General features: G+C 41.6%; 1 long non-coding RNA gene across 1 annotated transcript in view; it reads left to right on the top strand.

The window, feature by feature from the left end:
* The window catches only part of LOC126073827 (uncharacterized), a 32,034-nt gene extending 10,645 nt beyond the window's left edge, over nt 1-21,389 (top strand). Inside the window, exons 2-4 of the long non-coding RNA XR_007516856.1 lie at nt 13,981-14,058; nt 17,332-17,718; nt 21,301-21,389. This is a non-coding gene — a long non-coding RNA (uncharacterized LOC126073827). The remainder of the gene's footprint in view (nt 1-13,980; nt 14,059-17,331; nt 17,719-21,300) is intronic.
* The last annotated feature ends 273 nt before the right edge of the window (nt 21,390-21,662 follow it).

Here is a 21,662-nt window from a genome sequence, read left to right as displayed (position 1 = left end):
AACCCATGTGAAATTGTACACTACAGATAAGTAAACACAAACAAGCCTGTGGGTACCTTGTTTACTGTAAGCCTGTACTTACCAAGTGACCCCCAGCTGAATGCAGCTACATGAGTGGTCCCAGATATGACCCACAGAAGAATGACCCAGCCAACTCACAGAATATTGAGAGATAATAATTGTTAAGCCAATAATTTTTGGGGTGGTTTGTTGCACAGACATGGAAAACTGATAAAAAAAAAAAATCTGCCCCTGGGGGCATGAGTCTGGTCCCAGAATATGGGTTGAAGAACTCCTCTTTGTTCCACTTGGTGCACATTTGTCCCCTAGATTGGTACAGGGAGTTGTTCTCCCTCATGTTGAGGAACATCTTTTGCAGTGCTAGGACTGGACACTCAGGCTGAGGGTTAATCATGTAACAAGCAGCAAACAAACAAAACAGCAGCATGGAAAACTGCCACATGCAAATTGTGTTCTTAGTGAATCCCCTTTTCACACTTTGATGAGATATTCTGCTTCAAGGGGAAAAATAGTGCAAACATGCCTGGATTCTTAGAATCACTGTTGGTAGCAAGGAAAGAATGTGTCTTTTAGCACAAAGTTTTATGGCTTATCAACCTTTAAAGGCAAGACATTGTTAATCAAAAGTCAGTTTCAAAGTGTGTTCATCCCTACCACCGTTGATGAAAAACTCCAACCTCTTCTGGAGAAAGTGACTGATGGGGAGAGAGCCTTTGGGACATTAAAAAACATTCCTGATTCTCTTTATTTTAGTGGAAAACTAAATATACCTATATTCTCAGATGGGAAAGACAAATCAAGTCCAATGTCTGATCTTAGTAAAATCCAAATACTGGGTTTGAAAAGCCAGCAATTCTATTCAGTCCTTTTTCTCTTGTGCAAATACTGAGTAATCTACATTGTATGATTATTCAGATGTTCAAACAGTTATTTAAGATGAGGAAAATTTCAGATTCATATAGAATTTATTTCTAGAATTGCTTATGACCGTAACAAAGTTGATGAGTCAGAGTCATTTATATGAAATTCATTGTACCCTGAAGACCCTCAGCCAGGGAATACTTTTGATTCACAAGAGCATGGAAAGATAGTGAGGAAAAATGATTTTTAATGGTTAGCTTTATTTTATAGTCTTGGATCGTCAATGCTTAGCCTTTCTGGTGCTTGTGTTTCCATAACTCTGTGCTTCTTCAATTCAATTAAACAAATATATACCAGATATACCTAGATGGGCAAGATGGGCTACACAACTGAGTGGGGATACAGAGAAGAGCATGAAGATTACATTTTATTGCTGTGGTAGATTGTTACAGAAATGACCCCAGTGAATCTCATCTCCCAGTATATAAGCCCTTATATATTTCTCTACCACATTGATACTGGGTTCAGTCATGTGACTTGCTTTGGCCAATGGGACATCAACAAGTGTGAAATATGCAGAAGTTTGATTAATACATTGGGGCTTGTCCTTCTGGAACCCTGAGACCACCATGCTATGAAGAAGTCCAGAATTAAAGACCATGTGGTAGGAGAGACCAGTTGAGTCCGGTCACCAAATAGCCTCCAGATGAATGCAGCTGCATGAGCGATCCCAGGTATGACCCACAGAAGAATGACCCAGCCAACTCACAGAATCTTGAGAAATAATAAATTGCTGTCAAGCCAGTAAGTTTTGGGGTGGTTTGTTGTAAAAACATGGAAAACTGATATAAAAATTGATACCTGGAAGTGGTGTATTGTCATAACAAAACCCTAAACTCTTTGGCATTGGCTTTGACTCTGAGTGGCTGGCAGAGGCTGTAAGGGTAACAGGTAGAATGTTAGTGGAAACTGGAAGAACTGAGTGGAAGCTGCTACTGTAGGCTGGATAAAGGGCAACCAGTATTATATTGTAGTGGGACAACTGGCAACACTATCACCTACAGTAACTTTGAAGATAGAAAATATACCTAAAGAACTTGTGGATCTGGTTTAAAGAGATTTCCATGTGGAATGTTGAAGGTATCAGTTAGCATTTTTCAAGTTATATATGATAAGATATGGGGCAGAGAGATAAGCCAAAGAAGGAACCCGCTCAGTTTACAAACAATTTAAAGCAGATATGAGGAGGCAGGATGTGCTGGGTTGAGAAATAAAACTCTTTCACATTTCCAGTCTCTCTAACTAGCAAAAGATTCTCAAAGCAAGAAATGGCCTTACAGTAAAAATTAAATTATTAGTGTGGCTATAAAACTTTGTTATTCTAGCAGTGCATGGTATATTTGATATTCTTCACCAACACCATAATTCAAAGGCATCAATTCTTCTTCGATTTTCCTGCTAGAATAACCAACAAGTCTGTCTTGGAAGAAGTACAGCCAGAGTGCCTCTTGGAAGTGAGGTTGGCGAGACTTTGTCTCATATACTCTGGACATGTTATCAAGGGGGGTCCAGTCCCTGGAGAAGGACATCGTGCTTGGTAAGGTGGTGCGTCAGTGAAAAAAAAGGAAGACCCTTGACAAGGTGGATTGATACAGTGGCTGCAACAATGAGCTCAAACATAGCAACAATTGTGAGGATGGCACAGGACTGGGCAGTGTTTCATTCTGTTGTACATAAGGTTGCTGTGAGTTGGAACTGACTTGACAGCACTTAACAACAACAACAAAATAAGACTTGGTTAAGAAAAATTTAAAGTGGTGTTTACTAGACTCTCTAATGCTTTAGAGAACCACTTCCAAGAAGTAGAATCAGCCCTAATCAAGACTCATTCCCTGTATCCAGAGTATGAGGACCTGTACATATGCCTCGTTGGATTTCAGAATAGCTATGGACCAGTGACAGCTATGTGACTCCCTGTTCCTCTTCTTTTTGAATGGAAGTTTCTATTGACTGTCCCATTCATTCAGTGCACAGCTGTGGTGTAGGGTAGAGCAGATGCAGGGCCTTTAACTCAAGAACAACTGCACCAGCCTTTTGGATAACAAGTGTCTTCACTGATGGGGCCCTGGTATTACTTCCTCACGTTCATTACAAAGCACCTTCTGAAGACTTCTTACCACCAAAATTGCTTAAGTTCTGCTCTCTGAATGGGGGCCCTTATTCTTGCTAATTTGCTTATCCTTATTAACTTTATCTCCCCCTACTTCTTTTAAAGGACAAATTTGCTCTATCAAATCATAGAGCCACTATTTTGGTGGACTTTTTATTTAAATGGTGTGTTGGTTTTGTCTTTTATAATATAGTTCTGGATTTTTCTATAGACTAATAATTTCTGTGAGGAACAGGTTGGATTTAGGTACAATATTCCATTATTAACCATGTTACACTTTTTATTTTGTGTTGGAGAAATTCATCAGGAATAACATTAAGATGGCTTACAAATTTTATTGATCTTGCCTTTGTCTTTGTGTATAAAAAGTAGTAAAGGTCTGGCGTACCAGCCAGGGCTTATCAGGAAAGAGTCCATACAAACTGAGTAACTGAAGAAAAATTAATAAAGGAATTATATATACAAAGGTGAAGGCAGGGTTGAGGAAAACCTACAAAGGACAGTGCAGTACCCTGGGCTAGTGGTAGCGGGAAGCCGTGGCAACTCACCGGCCTGACTGATCAAAAGAAGTGAGGGGTTACTGGAACCTGAGAGTGTAGCAGTATGAAGAAGTCTGCCTGATGTCAGCCGTAGCCTTTGGTAAAGGAATGCAGCAAAACCATGATGGCCTGCCAGGGAGAGAGCTGGGGGGATAGATACCCTGACCTTTCTTTCATCCCATTCTCTAATCTCCTGCTGGCTCCTTCCACTGGCTGAACTCACCCAGAAGCCAGAAGGCAAGGGAACCTGTTGGTGCAGCGCATGCCGGTCAGCCTCCTGGGGCAAAGAGCGGGATGGGGAAGTGTGGAGACGGACTTGGAGGGCTAACCAGAACAGCTGGGATGCAGGATCTGCTAACTAACGCTGATGTGGAACTGAGCTTGAAACCACAGCGGAACTTCATGGGGATGGTTTACAAAGAGGTCAGATAATAATTTCAGTCTAAAAAATGGGACTGTGTTTTGCCCGTGCCTCCACAAACCCTTCTTTTTAATTTGTCTCATAATAATTTGAAGCAATTTGTGCATGCTGTAGCTTCATGTATGCCTGTTATGAAAAGTATAAAAATAAGTACTCTCTATGCTGATGATATAATTTTATTGTCACTAACCAGCAATGACCTCTCTATATTACTGGAAAATACTGTAGCTTGGATTCAGTTTTTCTAAATCCCAAAGCACCATTTTTGGCAGTTAGCTTTTGCGATTTAATAATGATTATGTGTGGCAGGCCAACTCTTTCAGCTACTTAAAACCAGAAAACCAAACCCAGTGCCGTCGAGTTGACCCCAACTCACAGCAACCCTCCAGGACGGAGTAGAACTCTCCCTTGGGTTTTCAAGGCTGTGAACTTCGTGGAAGCAGACTGCCACATCTTTCTTCCATGGAGCTGGTGGTTTTGAACTGCTGAACTTTCGGTTAGCAGCTGAGCATTTAACCACTGCACCACTTAAGGGCACATTTTACAGCCAGTTTTCTCTGGTGGTTTCATTAGAAAGTCATGCTACTTAAAACTAGGTGTTTCTTGGGTGCATTATTGACATTTGTTTAGTTCTGAGGCCTGGGAGATTGGTAAACCTGTTTTGAAAAAAATTTTCAGGTAAAAATCATAGCATCCATGCCTGCTCCAAAAATGTTGGTTGAATGAAAGAGTGAAGGAATTAACTTTGTAGCTTAGATTTTTTTCTTTTATCCCCCAACTGGTTTGGGGAAACCGTCCTGAGGAAAGGAGTTCCTGGGTAGTGCTAACAGTTTACATGCTTGGCTAATAACCGAAATGTTGGAGGTTCAAGTCCTCCCAGAGGCATCTCAGAGGAAAGGCCTTGCAATCTATTCCTGAAAAGTCAGCCGTTGAAAATCCTATGGAGCACAGTTCTGCTCTGATACATGAGGGTCACCATGAGCTAGAACTGACTCTATAGCACCTGGTTTTTTTGGTCTTGAGGAAAACACGAAGGCCTTGCTGGCAGGTTCTCCACTGAAACCGCCACATGGAGGCAGGATGGCCAGCTATTTGGGTCTTGGTTAGGAGCTTTCATTTTCTTTAAAGGAAGTGCCCCTAGCTTTTACTTGGTTGATTTTTAAGGTGTATGGACCATGCTTTTATTAGCAACACAAATTTCACGCAGTTCATGCTCTTGTGAAATGCTAACTTTCTGTTCCCCAACAACTTACCAAAAGTTAATTAGAAGGGCTAGCAATTCTGATTGACAGCCCAGGGATATGCAGTTCCTTCATTATTCTAGGGCAGTGCTGTCCAATAGAACTTTCTGCAATGATGAAAATGTTCTCTATTTGAGCTGCCCAGTGTAACTATCACTGGCCATATGTGTGGATTTTATTCCTGGATCAAGTCAGATTATCCATTTCTGGCTTTCAAAAGAATTGCATTTATTGAATTGCAAATTTCTATCATGTCATTTTGGGTGGCTTTAAAATATGTTCACATGTTTTTAGATACTCCACCATCAAAAGATGAAGACTAATTCCCCTTCTCTTAGGTCCCTGGGTGGTGTGAGAAGTTTGTGCTCAACTACTAACCAAAAGGTTCGCAGTTCAGATCCACCCAGCAGCACCTTGGAAGAAAGGCCTGGTGATCTGCTTCTGTAAAGGTTGCAGCCAAGAAAACCCAATGGAGCTGAGTTCTAATCTGTAACACATGGAGTCGTTATGAGTTGGAATCAACTTAATGGCGATGATTGTTTTTTTCTTTTTCTCTTTTTAATATAGGCCAGTGTTAGTGACTTGCTTCTAACAAATAGAATGTGGCAGAAGGGATGCTGTGTGACCTCTGAGGTTAGCTCATAAAAGGTGATAAAGCCTGACTGATTATCTCCCTCTCATAAGAATTCCAGCTGCCCTAAAGCTACCATGCTGGAGTCACATGGAGAGTCCATCTAGAGATAAGAGAGCTAAAGAGGACCAGCTGTCCTAGCCCCCAGCCTAGGCTTCAGATGACTCCAGGCACAGCCACCATCTGACTGCAATTCTGTAAGAGACCATAAAGGAGCCAGGCAACCCCCAGGGAGATAATAATAAATGATTGTTATTATTTCAAGCCACTATTTTGGGGTTGCTATGCAGCAGTGGAGTTCTGGTGGCACAGTGGTTAAAAGCTTGGCTGCTAACCAGAAAGTTGACAGTTCGAATCATCAGCCGCTCCTTGGAAACTTTATGGAGCAGTTCTACTCAGTCCTCTAGGGTCGCTATGAGTCAGAGTAGACTAGACAGCAACAGGGTTTTTGTTTTGTTTTGTTGTAGCAACAGGAATAGGAACACGCAGAGCCACTGTATAAAAAAAGAATTGGTCGATGTCCAACCATTTCAGGAAGTAGCATATGATCGAAAACTGATGGTATTAAAGGAAGAAGTCCAAGCTGCACTGAAGGCATTGACGAAAAACAAGCCCCCAGGAATTGACAGAATACCAATTGAAATGTTTCAACAAACAGATGCAGTGCTCATCTATGCCAACAAACTTGGAAGACAGCTACCTGGCCAACCTACTGGAACAGATTCATATTAATGCCCACTCCAAAGAAAGGTGATCCAACAGAATGTGGAAATTATCGAACAATATCATTAATATCACACACAAGCACAATTTTGCTGAAGATAAGTCAAAAATGGTTGCAGCAGTACCTTGACAGGGAACTGCCAGAAATTCAAGCTGGATTCAGAAGAGGAGGTGGAACAAGGGATACCACTGTTGATGTCAGGTGAGTTTTGGCTGAAAGCAGAGAATACCAGAAAGATGTTTACCTGTGTTTTATTAACTATGCAAAGGCGTTGGACTATGTGGGTCATAACAAATTATGGATAACATTGAGAAGAATGGGAATTCTGGAACACTTAATTGTGCTCATATGGGACCTGTACATAGACCAAGAGGCCGTTAGTGGAATAAAACAAGGGGATACTGCATGGTTTAAAGTCAGGAAAGGTATGCGTCAGGGTTGTGTCCTTTCACCATACTTACTCAATCTGTGTGTTGAAGAAATAATCCAAGAAGCTGGACTATATGAAGAGTAGTGCAGCATGGACTGGAGAAAACTCATTAATAACCAGCGATATGCAGAGGGCATAAGCTTGCTTACTGAAAATGAAGAGAACTTGAAGCACTTATTGATGAAGATCAAAGACTACAGCCTTCAATATGGATCACATCTCAACATAAAACAAAAATCCTCACAGGTGGACCAATAAGCTGCATCATAGAAAATATTGAAGTTGTCAAGGATTTTTTTTTTTTTTTACTTGGATTCACAATCAATGCCCGTGGAAGCAGCAGTCAAGAAATCAATAGATGTCTTGCATTAGGAAAATCTGCTGCAAAAGAGACCTCTTCTAAGTGTTGAAAAGCAAAGATGTCACTTTGGGGACTAATGTGTGCCTGACCAAAACCATGATATTTTCAGTTGTCTCATATGCATGTGAAAGCTGAACAATGAATGAGTGAAAAATAATTGATGCCTCTGAATTATGGTGTTGGCAAAGAATATTGAATATATCATGGACTGCCAGAAGAGTGAACAAGCCTGTCTTGGAAGAAGTACAGCCAGAATGCTCCTTAGAGGTAAGAATGGTGAGACTTCTTACATACTTTGGACGTGTTACCAGTAGGGACCAGTCCCTGGAGGAGCAAAAAAACAGGAAGACCTTCAACGAGATGGATTGACATAGTGGCTGCAACAATGGGCTCAAGTACAGCAAAAATTGTGGGGATGGTGCAGGACCAATGTCTCAGGCTGGGTTTGCTAGAGAAGCAAAATCAGTAAAACATATATATATATATATATATATATCAAAGAAACGGCTCACACGACTGTAGAGACTAGAATATCCCAAGTCCCTGGATTAGGAAGGATAGAGGCTTTTCCCGATTCATGTAGCCGCTGGGGCTGGCGAGCCCAAGATCAGCAGGTTGGAAAGCAGGGCTCTTGCTCACAGGCTGTGAATATCCACGAATCCCAAGATTGGCAGATAAGCTGATAACTGAAGTCCCAAGAACTGGAGATCAGACTAACAGGAAGCAGTGCAGGATCCAGAGCAAGCAAAAAGCCAGAACGTCTGCTTATATTCAGATGCAGGCCACACTCCCAAGGAAACTTCCTTTCAACTGATTGGGTGCTCAGCAGATCCCATCATGGGAGTGATCACATATAAACACTGAGAATCATGGCCCAGCCAAGCTGACACACAATCTCAACCATCACAACCTGGCAGTGTTTCATTCTGTTGTGCGTAGGGTTGCTATGAGTCAGAACCAACCGGATGGCACTCAACAATAACAACAACATGCAGCAATAGGTAACAGGAGCACTGTTGCATTAAAGGATGCTGTAGGAAATAGCTCTTTGAAACTCCTCAGTATAGCTATTGTTGGGTTGTTTTGAGGACCAAGTCTACTACATCAATTTCTCTCGGAGCTTAATATCAGGAAGACCTGTACTTTTCTTGATCAACCAATATGTTTTTATTTTAATGCCTCTTTGTATAGGTTGCTAGGAAGCTCAAAGCTGAATTTGTGCCCCACCTTTGTCATTAAATAGGGCTTTCGAGATTTATTTCGGTGTAATGACTTTTCCTCTGGCCTCATCTTATTATTCCTTTTATGTATTTCTTTGTAAGAACATATTGCAGTATATGCATTTTTGTTGTTGTCAATTTCCATTGAGTCGATTCCAACTCATAGCGACCCCATGTGTTACAGAGTAGAAGTGCTCCATAGGGTTTTCTTGGCTGTAATCTTAATGGAAGCAGATTGCCAGGCGTTTCTTCTGTGGCACTGCTGGGTGGGTTCAATCTACCAACCTTTTGGATAGCAGCTGGTGCAAACCATTTATGCCACCTAGGAACCTTATGCGTTGTTAAATCACTTCAGAGAATGAATGCAAGAATTGTCGGGCATTGCTGAACCCGCCTGAGCTGTAAGATCATCTAGAGGATTTGCGGTGATGCCTGGGAAAGCTGTGGAATTTTATAACTCTATAAATGACCTTGTTTTATGGGAAGAAAATAAACAAAGCCTTGGAAGTGAAGTGCCTACTGAAGGATGCAGAGCTAGTGAGTAGCAAAGTCTCAGCCCAGGTGCAGCGTGTCTTACCATCTATTCATCCAGCCATTTTCAGGAAGGAGAAGACCATTAGCAGTGAGTTGAACACCAGGAATGTTAGATGCTGTGGCATTTGGTGGGGAAGATATTCTGGGCAGCGGGAATTGCGATATGTCTTCAATTACATCATGTGAGTGATTGCTAACTCCTGTTGATGGGAACAGCCTTGCCCAAGGACAGGTGACCTGCACATGTGGATGGGGTGGACTCAGGGAGAGGGAAAAATGCTAATTAGAGCATCTGCATATTTGACTGCACAGAAAATCCAGCACTTGGGACTCTATTCTAAGGTAAGTGCTGAAAATCTTTTATCAACAAGTAACTTTTAGATTTGGGTGTGGAGGAGAAAATGCTGGAAGAGATTCCACGCATTGCATGGCACTGCAAGCAGGGGTCATTCCAGAACGATTTCAAGGAACCTAACAGCATGCTTAGCTTCTTCTTAGCCTGCCTTACATTTTTTATGGCTTCCCTGTGGCCATAGGTGTTCCATGGAACATTAAGTCCAGCAAAGCTTAAGGGTGGGGTTCTGCAGGGACAGATCTTCATTCAGTTCTTTCCAGCGATGGATTGATTTGTCGCCATCGGTAATAGGTGGCTCTGCTGAAATTCTGCAGTTGCCTCTTGAAATAGGAAAACCGTCATCACGTGGGTAGGAAATTGCTAATGGGGTAAAAACTTTTCCGGGCCATTAAGACAAGTTCCTGCCACTTGCCTATAAGTGAAAGTTTAAACAAACCTCCTTTGTCAGTTAGGAAAACCGAAGTCAATATCTGATTTCCGCAAAATTCAACGCTATTCTGTCTGATTCTTCTGGGCACACAAAACCCACAAGATGCAAGAGCCCAGGTGCATAGTGTCCTGACTCAGAAATAAACTTCTTGGGGTACATAGAGTGATTTCAGTGGTGCAAATCGCTGGTAATCATAGTTGCTATACTAACTTTACACGGTGCTGTACTGTCTATAGATCATTTTCATATATAGTATCTCATCTCATCATCATAAAAACTCAATGAGGTGAACGTTACTCTTCTACTTTTAGGAGAAAACTGAGGTGCAGGAAATTCAAGCAGATTATCCTAGATCACAAGGTGACTGTGTATTGAAGTTATGAATGAGTCTAAGGCCATTTGCGTCCTTGTGCAAAGTCCAAAGACGAGAAGCAGGGTTGGGAACTGTAGGTGGAATGGCGAATGCAGAGGTATGTTTGGCAAACATACGGCCATCTAGGAAGATGTCCCCAGACAGTGTCAACCATTGACCAGCCTTCTCTCTGCCTGGGAAGGCAATCAGCTAGTGGCAGATACCCTCTGATCTGGAAGTCAGCACAGTTGTTATGTAGTTTGGTTCCCTCATTTTTCAGATGAAGTGTCTTGCACGGAATGATACAGCCGATGGGTGATAAAGCTGGATTGTTCCCCAGTCTTCTGGATCTTATTCCAGGATTTCTACCACTACACCAGGATATTCTTCCTGCTATACACTCTCTCCTTTTGCCTAGACAGAAGTGAGTTTACAATTAAAGAGGATTGGCCTTCCTTAGGTAAATTAGCTAATAGTAACAATTGCTATTCATTGAACACCTGTGGTGTGCCAGACACTGTGCTAGATACTTTGCATAAGTTATTTTTAATCTTCACGAGAACTTTGCAAGGCAGATATTATTATATCTGTGAGAAAACTGAGACCAGGTGTGATGGTTAAGTTTGTGTGTCAACTTGGCTGGGCCAAGATTCTCAGTGGTTTGGCAGTTAAGTAATGATATAGTTTGGTGGTAATGTAATGCTGTTATTTGGCAATTACGTAATGATGTAGTCATCCTCCCTGATGTGATCAGCCAATCATTTGAAAGGGAAACGTCCTCGGGGGTGTGGACTGCATTCAAGATATACATGGATGTTCTGGCAAAGCTCACTCCCTTGCCCTGCATCCTATTTCCGGCTTGTTATCATCTGACCTTCAGTTCTTGGGACCTGAACCAGCAGTCTGTTGCCTGACCCGCTGACATTGGGATTCGCCAACTCTGCAGCCCTGTGGACCAGCAGCCTGCAATCTGACCTGCTGATTCTGGGTTTGTCAGCTGCTGCAGCCATGTGAGTCAGGAGAAGCCTCCAGCTGATGCCTGGCCCATGGACTTTGGGACTTGCCAGCTTCAGCAGAGTGAACCATTTACTTAAGATAAATCTCTCTGTCTACACACACACACACACACACACACACACACGTGTATATACATATATATATATATACATACACATTGGAAACCCTGGTGGTATAGTGGTTAAGAGCTATGGCTGCTAACCAAAAGGTTGGCAGTTCGAATCCACCAGGCATTCCTTGGGAACCATATGGGGCAGTTCTATTCTGTCCTATAGGGTTGCTATGAGTCAGAATCGACTTGATGGCACAGGGTTTTTTGGGTTTATATATACATACGTGTATATAGCTATGAGTCGGAATCAACTCGATGGCAGTGGGTTGGTGGGTGGGTATATATATACTCTTCACTGGTTTTGCTTCTCTAGAGAACTGAGCCTAAGACACCAGGGTAAGGATGAACGTGGCCAGGATGATACTGAGTTCATGCTCTTTCCACTGTGCAGTGCAGTCTCTGGAATAATTTATCTCTTGTCTTAGAAAACACAGAAATGTTTGAATTTTTGATGAGGTCAAATACCATTTTTGAAAATCATTAGAATTCAAATAATCTGTATTTATTCCTGGAATTCTATCTGATTAAAATTGAGTTAATTATTGCCTTTAAAAGGAGTCCTTAGAAGTTTTGGTTAATGAATTTTTTTTTTAATGTAAAAGAAAACCAGCATTTTTTTTTTTTAAAGCTATAATTCAAGTCATATGCTTAAATAATCTTTTCAGAAGAGGCACCAAACCAAAAACCAAACCAGCTGCCATCGAGTTGATTCCCACTCATGGTGACCCTGTGTGTTTCAGAGTGGAACTGTGCTCCAAAAGGTTTTCAAGGATGTGAGCTTTGGGAAGTAGTCACCAGGCCTGCCTTCTGAGGTGCCTCTGGGTTAACTGTTTGTGCCACCCAGGGAGTCTTAGAAGAGGGACAGTGGATTTCTAATTCCTATTCATCTAGAATGCTAGGGGCAGAATTCTAGAGGGTCTTTTGTATTAATTGGCTTTTCTTTTCAAATTCAAATACCTTCAGGAGAGCTAAAAGTGTTAGTCATTCACACTTCAGTTAATACATTTGCTTTCTCTTAACATCTGTGATATGCCTGCCAAATTGTAAAAACATATATATTATAATTATGTTATATATATATAATTTCCAAGTTAATATACATATTAACTTGGAAGACTTTGAGGAGTGGAGAGATAGATCTGGGTACTATGCCTTAGTGGAAGGATTTGGACCACAGGCAGGCAGCATGGAATTACTTGGTGCTTAGGAACCAACAGGGAAAGGATGCTAGAAGATGAGAAAGTGGTACTGACAAGGAGGTGGAAAAGAGTCAAAGCAAAATTTCTTAATTTCCATTTTTTCCCTGACCCCTAATGGGTGTTCCCGGCCAATGCGTCCTGAAATTCTCATGCAGCATAGGTACTAAGTACTGACTGAAAACCCTGACCTTTGTCAGACACTGTAGTGATGCTATGACGTGCCCTTCGGTACCTCTATCTATACCTCTGTCATTTGTCTCTATCTCATTTGACATGGATCCCCTTCTTCTGCCTGCACAACCAGGCATGGATTGGCCCCACAGGACTCAGGTAAGAGTCTTCTTCCCTGAAACAGCATGTGCTACAGAGTCAAGGCCATTGCGATGGTGCCTCTTAATCTACTCTCTTGACTTTTACATAATTTGTGATCTTTGACTTGTGTTGTTATCTGGAGCCTGCCTGTGGGTACCTGGTTTCTGACTGTGGGCTTTTTTTTTTTTTAGTATTTTATTGTGTTTTAGGTGAAAGTTTACACAGTAAATTAGGTTTCCATTTAACAATTTTTATACAAACTCTTCCGTGACATTGGTTACGACTTTCACAGTATGTCAGCATTCTCATTATTTCCATTGGGTTTGTTCTATTTCCATTGATCTAGCTTCCCTTCCCCTCCTTGCCTTCTCATCTTTGCTTTCGGATAAATGTTGACTGTTTGGTTTCATATAGTTGATTTCTTGAGGGAGCACATTCCTCACAGGTGATATTGTTTATTTTGTAAGCCAATGTATTATTTGGTTGAAAGGTGACCTCCAGGAGTGGCTTCAGTGCCAGTTTCAAAGGGTATCTTAGGGCAGTAGTCTTGGGGGTTCCTCTAGTCTTTATTGGTCCAGTAGGTCTGTCCTTCTTTAGGAATTTGAATTTTGTTAGACCTTCTATTGTGTCCCTGGTCAGAATTGTTGGTAGTGGTAGCTGGGTACTAGAAGAGGTTGTTGTTTGGATGGGCTGTTAGTCTGGTGGACTAGTTTCTTCTTTGAGTCTGTGTTTTCCTTCATTCTTTTTTGCTCCAGATGAGTAGAGACCAATAGTTGTATCTTAGCTGCTCACAAGCTTTTAAGACCCTACACACTACTCACCAAACTAGAACATAGAACATTATCTCTATGAACTATGTTATGCCAACAGACTGAGTTGTCCCATGAGACTATGGTCCTATGCTGGCTCAGTTTTTAACCTCCAAGCTTAATTTTGACTCTTGTTATGTGTCTGATCCCTGACTGCTCATTTGGCTTCTGAGCCCTATTGGCTTTTCCCACTCCCAATTCCTACCTTTAATTCTTAGACTTGCTTTATTTTGCTGTCTAGCTTCCCACCCTGGCTCTGGGATGCCTCATCAGTACCAGTCCTGGCCCCACAGGGAGTTCCATCTTATTGAGCAGCCAGGTAAGCAAGAAGGCTGTTGAGGGAGGGGTCACTCATATCCTCATTTAGCATATGGCACAATTCTCATGGTCTTCTGGTCCTACAGTTTGATTTTACATGTAATAAGATGGAAGAAATACTTTGTAATCAAGGGGCAATAATTGTTATTCTTCCCAGTTGTTAAGTTAGCTATGCCTCTAGAATTGTAACGTTATGTTCCAAATTTATATTGAGTTCTGCGGTGTCTTGAAATTGGGGTCAGCCCACCTTTCCAAAAAAGGCCAGACATATCCCTGTGATGTAGGATATTTGATACAGAGTTCATGGGTGACACTTTCTACTGCTTCCTCATCATTCCAAAGGTAAACAAAAGTCACTTTCCCCACAGAGCCTAGATTTTTGTAGTAACGTTGCCTGTGTGGAATCCTAACTTATCTCAAAAGGATATTATAAAAGGAAGGAGAATTTCCACATCTAAAATAACTAACCCAAATCAAGAGCTGTGGTTGGGAAAACCAAACTCAGTATCTGATCCCAGAAAAGTTGAGGCACTTTGTCTTGCAGTTATATTGAGTATACAACTATGAGTAACTTCTCGGGCAAACGAGCTAAGATAAATTTCTTGCCATTTTTTGGGGGGAATATATTGATACATTTGCAAAGTAAAATAGGGTAGGTTCTCAAATATCACTTCTTTCAGGACATGATTTTTGGGATTTTACATTGAGTTTATTTCTGGAATTATAGCTGATTATGTTTTTATGGTAGATAAGTCGATGAGTCAGTGTCATCTCTCAGAAGCTCATGTTGACTTAAGAGCATATTGTCAACCACACTTCCAGCCCAAATCAAGCAATTTAGGCATGGCTTTTAAAGTAGTTGATTCCCATAACATCCCATTTTACACTGCACTTGTAGTTGTTTTATGAACTCCAGAGTCTGGTAGGCTTGGGGGTGCATATTTCGGGAAGGATTTAGAACAGTGCTGGGCAGTCACACGACACGTAAGCTATTATTTCCCGTCATCAACATAGCATTGACTGGGCAAAGGACAGAGCACATTCCCGGTTTGTATTGAGAATTTCTGTTGTCCTTTGAAATTCTAAGTAAATATTTCCTCCCATTGTGCAACTCAAGAAGTCTCATAAAGCAATGGGTTTGGCATTCAGTTTCTGGAAATCTGTCTCACAGAGGCCACCTATAGGTTTCCTAGAGTTGCTTGAGTGACAGTTAGTGCTAGATGATGCAGTAAAGGCCACAAGCCAAGTCTGTGTGACAATAAAACAGACCCTATAGGGACAGAGGCAGAGATAAGCAGGGGCAAGTCTAAGAGGTATGCAGCAACAACTCAAAGGATGTATCATTCAGACAACCAAGGTCGTAGAGAGTGGAATGGGAACACCAAGAAAGCTGTCCCTGATAAACCAATGCAGTAATTGGAAGTCCTTGTGGCGATGTGAAGGAGGACTGTGGAGGCCTCCAGGGTGAGATAAGGCAAGCAATCAACATGTCAAGGTAATTTGTTAGCAGCTCCAGCTTTGGGTCGAGGTGTATAAACCTGCTGGCTGTGATGTATGAAGACTGTCAACCTGAGGAAATGTGGCCATGGAAGGACAATAGCAAATAGACAAGAGGAGCCACCTGTACCTATAAAAGTAACTTCTGTCCCAGTGAAGGCAGACCTGATCACAAACCTTTCGTATAGGTGGAGGGGTAGGCATGGCCTCCATATAGGACAACGGTATTTCCCACCTTACACTTATCTGTTGAGTAGTTCTTATGGACTGATGCTTTGAAAAAAGCTGCGAAATAGGTGTCAGGGATTGCATTGTATCTCCCAAAATATGTGTTATACTCCTAACCCCTATACCTGTGGATGTAATCCCTTTTGGGAATAGGGTTTTTGTTATGTCAATGAAGCCGTTTCAGTGTAGTGTGTGTCCTAAACCTAATCACTTCTGAGTGATGTAAGGAGCAGCTGAGGCCCGGAGATAAGGCTCACAAATGGGATGATAGATGTCACATGAAGATCACCAAGGAGCCTAGGAACAGAAACTGAAAGAGACTCAGATCTTCCCCCAGAGCCTACAGGGACAGACAGCCTTCCCCTAGAGCTGGTGCGCTGAATTTGGGCTTCTAGCCTCCTAAACTGTGAGAAAATAATTTTCATTTTTTAGACCCACCCACTTGTGGTATTTCTGTTACAGCAGCACTAGATAACCAAGACACTAGGTATCTTAGTTATCTAGTCCTGCTATGACAGAATATCACAAGTGAATGGCTTCAACAAACAGAAGTTTATTTTCTCACAGTCTAGTAGGAATTTTTTTTTTTTTTTTAGTAGGCTAGAAGTCCTAATTCAGGATATCAGTTCCTGAGGAAGGCTTTCTGTCTCTGTCAGCTCTGGAGGAAGGTCCTTGTCATCAATCTGCCCCGGCTGAGGAGCTTCTCAGCACAGGGACCCCTGGTCCAAAGGATGTGCTATTCTCCTGGCTCTTGTTTCTTGGTGGTATGAGGTCCCCATGTCCCTCTGCTCACGTCTCTCTTTTATATCTCAAAAGAGATTGATTTAAGACATTATCTAATCTTGTAGATTGAATTCTGCCTCATTAACATTGCAGAGGCAGGATTTACAACACATAGGAAAAATCACAACGGATGACAAAATGGTGGACAGTCACACCATAGTGGGAATCATGGACCAGCCAAGTTGACAGATATTTTTGGGAGACACAATTCAATCCATAGCAGTAGGTATGAAGGTATTAGTGAAGGCTCATTTCTGCAGGCCTCACTGATCCCACGTGGACACTAACTAGTTCTCTGAACCCTCACCATCCCACTGAGACCACATGGACCACCACTCATCCCATCATGAATCTCACACCTGACTCAGTACTTTTCTCACTATCCTACTAAGCACACACCAACAGCACACACTGTTCATCATTTCAAAAATTTCAGGTCCACTTTACAAAGAGCTCAGCTGAAATCACCCTGCTTCCCACAGATTACATCACACTGTGACAGCACTGGCTCTTTGCCCACTCAAGATCTATTTTTCTGTTTTTCTTAGAAGAAACCTTGATTTTATTCAGGTTAGGTTGTGTGCAGCCAAGAGACTACATTTCCCAGCCTCCCTTGCAATTTTCATTTGGTTATATGATTAAGTTCTGGCCAGTGGGATTTAAACGGAAGTTGTTGGGTGGGGCTTCTGGGAAGGTTCTTTGAAAGGGGAATAGAATGCTGGGGCATAATGTTTTGCCTTTAGCTTTTCCATTTTTTCCTCCCTAGGTTTGAAAACAGACGTTATTGCCACATCTTGGCAGTCATCTTGTGACTTTGAGGGCACAAGCCATCTAATAAGAATGGTTGGTTCATGAATCAGAGGAGATCTGAGTCAATGACTTCGTGGAGCCATACCACCACCCCTGGGCCTTTTTTTTTTTTATGCGTGAAAATGAACCCTGAGTTTTGCTTAAGCCACTGCATTTGGGTCTATGTTACTATGCTGAAGGCAATTCTTACTGAAGCAACCCCTCACCCTTCTGCTGAGCTCACATTGACTGTGTATATGCTTGCTATTCCCCTTAGCCAAAGTGTACTCTGCATATTATCATTTGACCATGATGATACATAAACGGAATAGCTGTCCTTGATTTTTTTTTTCTTAATGCCAAGGTAAGTCTCTGCATTTTTCTTCGACTTATCCAGTTGTACAAAGCAGAATGGATTTGACTCTCTGAGGTATATAAAGCACATTCTATAAATGTAAGGGAAAGAGCCTAAACCGGTACAACACAAGTTATAGTTAGCAGGTACACAGAGATGTTGGAATCAATGATTCTTTCTTCCCAGAGTCAGCACCCAATCATGTCACAGTGATTGTTTCTGCATCACAGAGATTGGGGTAGAGTCCTCAGTGGCAAACTTTACCAGTTTCTACTGTGAAACTGAGTCATACCCACCACACTTCCTAAAGGGGTATATTTGAAAAAAATTTACACATTAATATCCTTTCCTTGCCTTGCCTCTTTCCCCCTAAAACCCTAGGAGAAACAAAGCTCAAGATAGGGAGATTGCAACTGGAAAGTGGGAAGTAGAAAAATGGACTCACTCTAGTGCTGCCCAATATAAGGATATGATGTGAATGGTGCCCCCTACAGGGCTTATTCCCACCCTCGATTTTATCTTCCATCCCAGCTACTGTCATCCCAAAGTCCTTGGGGGATACCATTGTAAAATTCTTCTTCTGGTTCCTCCTTATCCTTCTGGGAAATGCCTCAAGGTGTTTTGCATGATGGAGCAGGGGGAGGGGTCCTATGGGACACCAAGAGTTAAAGTAAATGGTTCTCAACACTCTTCAGGCTGCAAAAAGCAAGGTTGAGAGCTCTGTGATTGAAATCTCTATAAGTGGTCACCTAGGCATAAAAACCACCCTTACTGTTCCCTCAGAATAGGTGGCATGACTTAAAACTTGAAAGCAGTAGATTTAGGATAAAAATGAAATGATATTATTTTAAACAAAGAACTCTTGGGTGCCTGGATGCTTCTAGGCCTTAACCCTTCTTAACAAGTTGAGGTACTCAAAAGAACCAGGGATGTGTCTAAATGACCCCGTTTGTGAGATGCTTGATGTCTGGCTCTGACTCTTTGGCAGCCTTGAGGTTATCTCGCAGATTTGGGGCTTAGAGGGAGTCACACATGTGAGTCATGGTCACCCCCCTCATTTTTCTCTTTATAGCTTCCATTTGGATTGGCATTTATGCAGTTAGTCATTTCTCTAATAAATAACCCACATTAATTTTTCAGTGATGGATTTCCTGTCTCCTTAGTCTCTGTAGTCCTTTTTTTTGCCTGCCCTGCCCACCTCAGCCTTTGGATATTATTTTTTCGTCATTTTTATGTTAATGCTGATGCTGTAATAAAGAAGCTACCGCTTCAGGTCTTTGTTCTTTCTAGTCTGTTCCAGGCTGTGTGTCACCTGTTGATAGGACAAGTCATTTAGTCCATCTGAGCTTCAGTTCCTTCATCTGTTAGTACCAATTGCTGTGAAATAGACTGACTCAACCCTATGTGTGTCAGAGTAGAACTGTGCTCTATAGGGTTTTCAGTGGCTGATTTTTCAAAAGGAGATAGAAGGGCCCATCTTCAGAGGCACCTCTGGGTGGACTTGAACCTCCAATCCTTCAGTACACAGCTGAGGGCTTTAACCATTTGCCCCGCTCAGGGACTCATCTGTTAAATGTAAACACATGTCTTGAGAATAGTAGCTCATGGTCACAAGGTAATGAGTGGAGGAGTCCAGGTCTGCACACAGGTCTCCTGATTCCCATGACGCCCATAACTCATAGCTTGTTGTGAAACTCAGATTAGGTAATGTACTTACAGGCATTTTATACTCTGAAAATGACATGAAGATCTTTGTGATTATTAGGAATTTTCTCTCAGAGAAAATTACTTTCCTTCACTGTTTTGTTACTTCCTCAAACCTCAGGGGGAATGGCTTTTAGACTTCATAAAGAGTCAACTAATGCTTATGAAATTTTAAACTATAGTTGAAAAAGCTTTCATTGGCCTTTTCCTGTGATCTCACTGGAAACTAGACTTTGTTCTCTTCTGCTATCATCCTCTTTAGGTATACCATTTCTGCACAGGTGTATGTGGTGTGTGTGTGCATATATCCCTTCAAGAGTCATGAAGATTCTGTGTTCTTATTTTATATCTATGTCGGCTCAGAGCTGGGCTCAGATATTGTTGATTTCTGTGCATATTCTTGTAGAAAGAACGTTTTCTGGAAATAAAGGCAAAGGTGATTATAGAACAGGAGTAGGATTCTTTCTGTGGGGATTTTAATTTGAACCAAACTTCGGTGGGAGATAATGGAGATACAAAGTGATGGAATTTTGTGTTGTCACCAGGAGTAGTTAACACTGTTCATGGTGATGGGGCCTCCGGTCCTAATGACCTGGACTGGTGGGCACTGACATATGAGGTGCATGGTGAAGTGTTCACCAAGACCCAGCTGTGGCCCTGGGCCCTGTTGCTCTCATGGAGCAGCATCCTTGCGGTGCCTCCTGGGGATTGCTCTTCCCATATCCCTTGTCCTAGGCTCTGGTGCCCTAACATTGCTGTCCACATGGAGGGGCTGTCTCTCCAACTCTGTCTTTCTGACCCAAGAACACTTCAGAGGATCTGTGTGAGTTCTTGAAAGGAAGGAACTTATTTAAGAAGAGGGGTTGGTCATGAGAAATAGTAAAATTGTAGAATTTTTAAAACCAAAGAGAGCCTCAGAAACCTTAAAGCTCGAAGTTCTTATTTTATAGATTAAGGACACTGAGGCCTAGAGGGGTTAAGTGATCCAAGTTTTACAGCAAAACAGTATCTGTGTTAGAATGATAATTCAGATCTTTTGATTTCTAATTAAATGTGCTTTTCTACAGCATCTTTCTGTAATCAGGAGGAAGTCAGTCTTTTGATGAATAACTGTAGGAGGGTTAGGGCAGATTTGAGAATTGCCTGACTTATTGTTTGGCAGTAGTAGCCACTCTAAGGGAAAATGGCTCTGAGATAGTTTTAAAAAACAATCAGGGTCACAAAAATGGACAAATAAATCGTAATGTCCTGGCCCACATACCCCAGTATTCTTCATTTGTCTTCCTGTTTACAGTCCTGCCTTCTGGTGTCTTTCATCTTAATAAACTAAAGAGAATAAGAAGGTGCCCACTGGAGTCTCTGTAGCATATATACTTCTTTTATTTTTGTTCACAAACATGAGTTCTTATAAGAACCTGGAAAGAAAGAGAACAGGAAAGGCACATTTCCTTTGTTTTCTGTATCTGCTGCCTGATTTCCTTTGTGGCCATGGAATGTGGGCCTGGGCTTATTTCCAAGGCTATGTGTAGCCAAGAACTGGAAATGAAAAATTTAGTGATGGTGTTTAGCTGTTTTCTTCTATTTTTACATAAAATTTATTAAAAATAGAGTTTAAATAAATTGAGCTAGTGTGTTAAATTGTCAAATAGAGTGTATGTTTTCACCCAGTGGTGAGTTGGAGCTAGCCCATACTGGCTCACAATAATGGATTGCTAGATATTTGGGAATTTTGCTAGCCTATTGCTAAAAAAAAAAAAAAAAAAAAAAAATTTTTTTATTGCTAAAGTGTCAGTAGCCTGAAATTAGACCTGGCAGGAGAATTTACACCATGGAAATCAGCAAGTGCTACAAACCAGGGTTTTTTTTTTTTTTTTTTTTTTCCCTCAGAGAACCAATTTGCCAACACAACACTATCTTCACCCCAGGAGAAGACTTACTCCCCAAAGTTTATCATTGTTAATTTTCTTATTTAAACATCTGGAAAAATGATTATTCATATACTATATTGGAAACCCTGGTGACATATAGTTAAGTGCTATGGCTGGTAACCAAAGGGTCAGCAGTTCAAATCCACCAGATGCTTCTTGGAAACTCTATGAGGCAGTTCTCCTCTGTCCTATAGGGTTGCTATGAGTTGGAATCAACTCCACAGCAACGGGTTGGGTTTTTGGTTTTTTATACCACATATTGGAGCCTGGTGGCTAGTGGTAAAGAGCTCAGCTGCTAACCAAAAGTCAACAGCTCAAATC

Source organism: Elephas maximus, chromosome 3 (assembly GCF_024166365.1).
Source record: "Elephas maximus indicus isolate mEleMax1 chromosome 3, mEleMax1 primary haplotype, whole genome shotgun sequence".
In the NCBI taxonomy this organism is placed as follows: Eukaryota; Metazoa; Chordata; class Mammalia; order Proboscidea; family Elephantidae; genus Elephas; species Elephas maximus.
The sequence above is the reverse complement of the archived record's forward strand: the minus strand, read 5'-3'. Positions and strand labels throughout refer to the sequence as shown.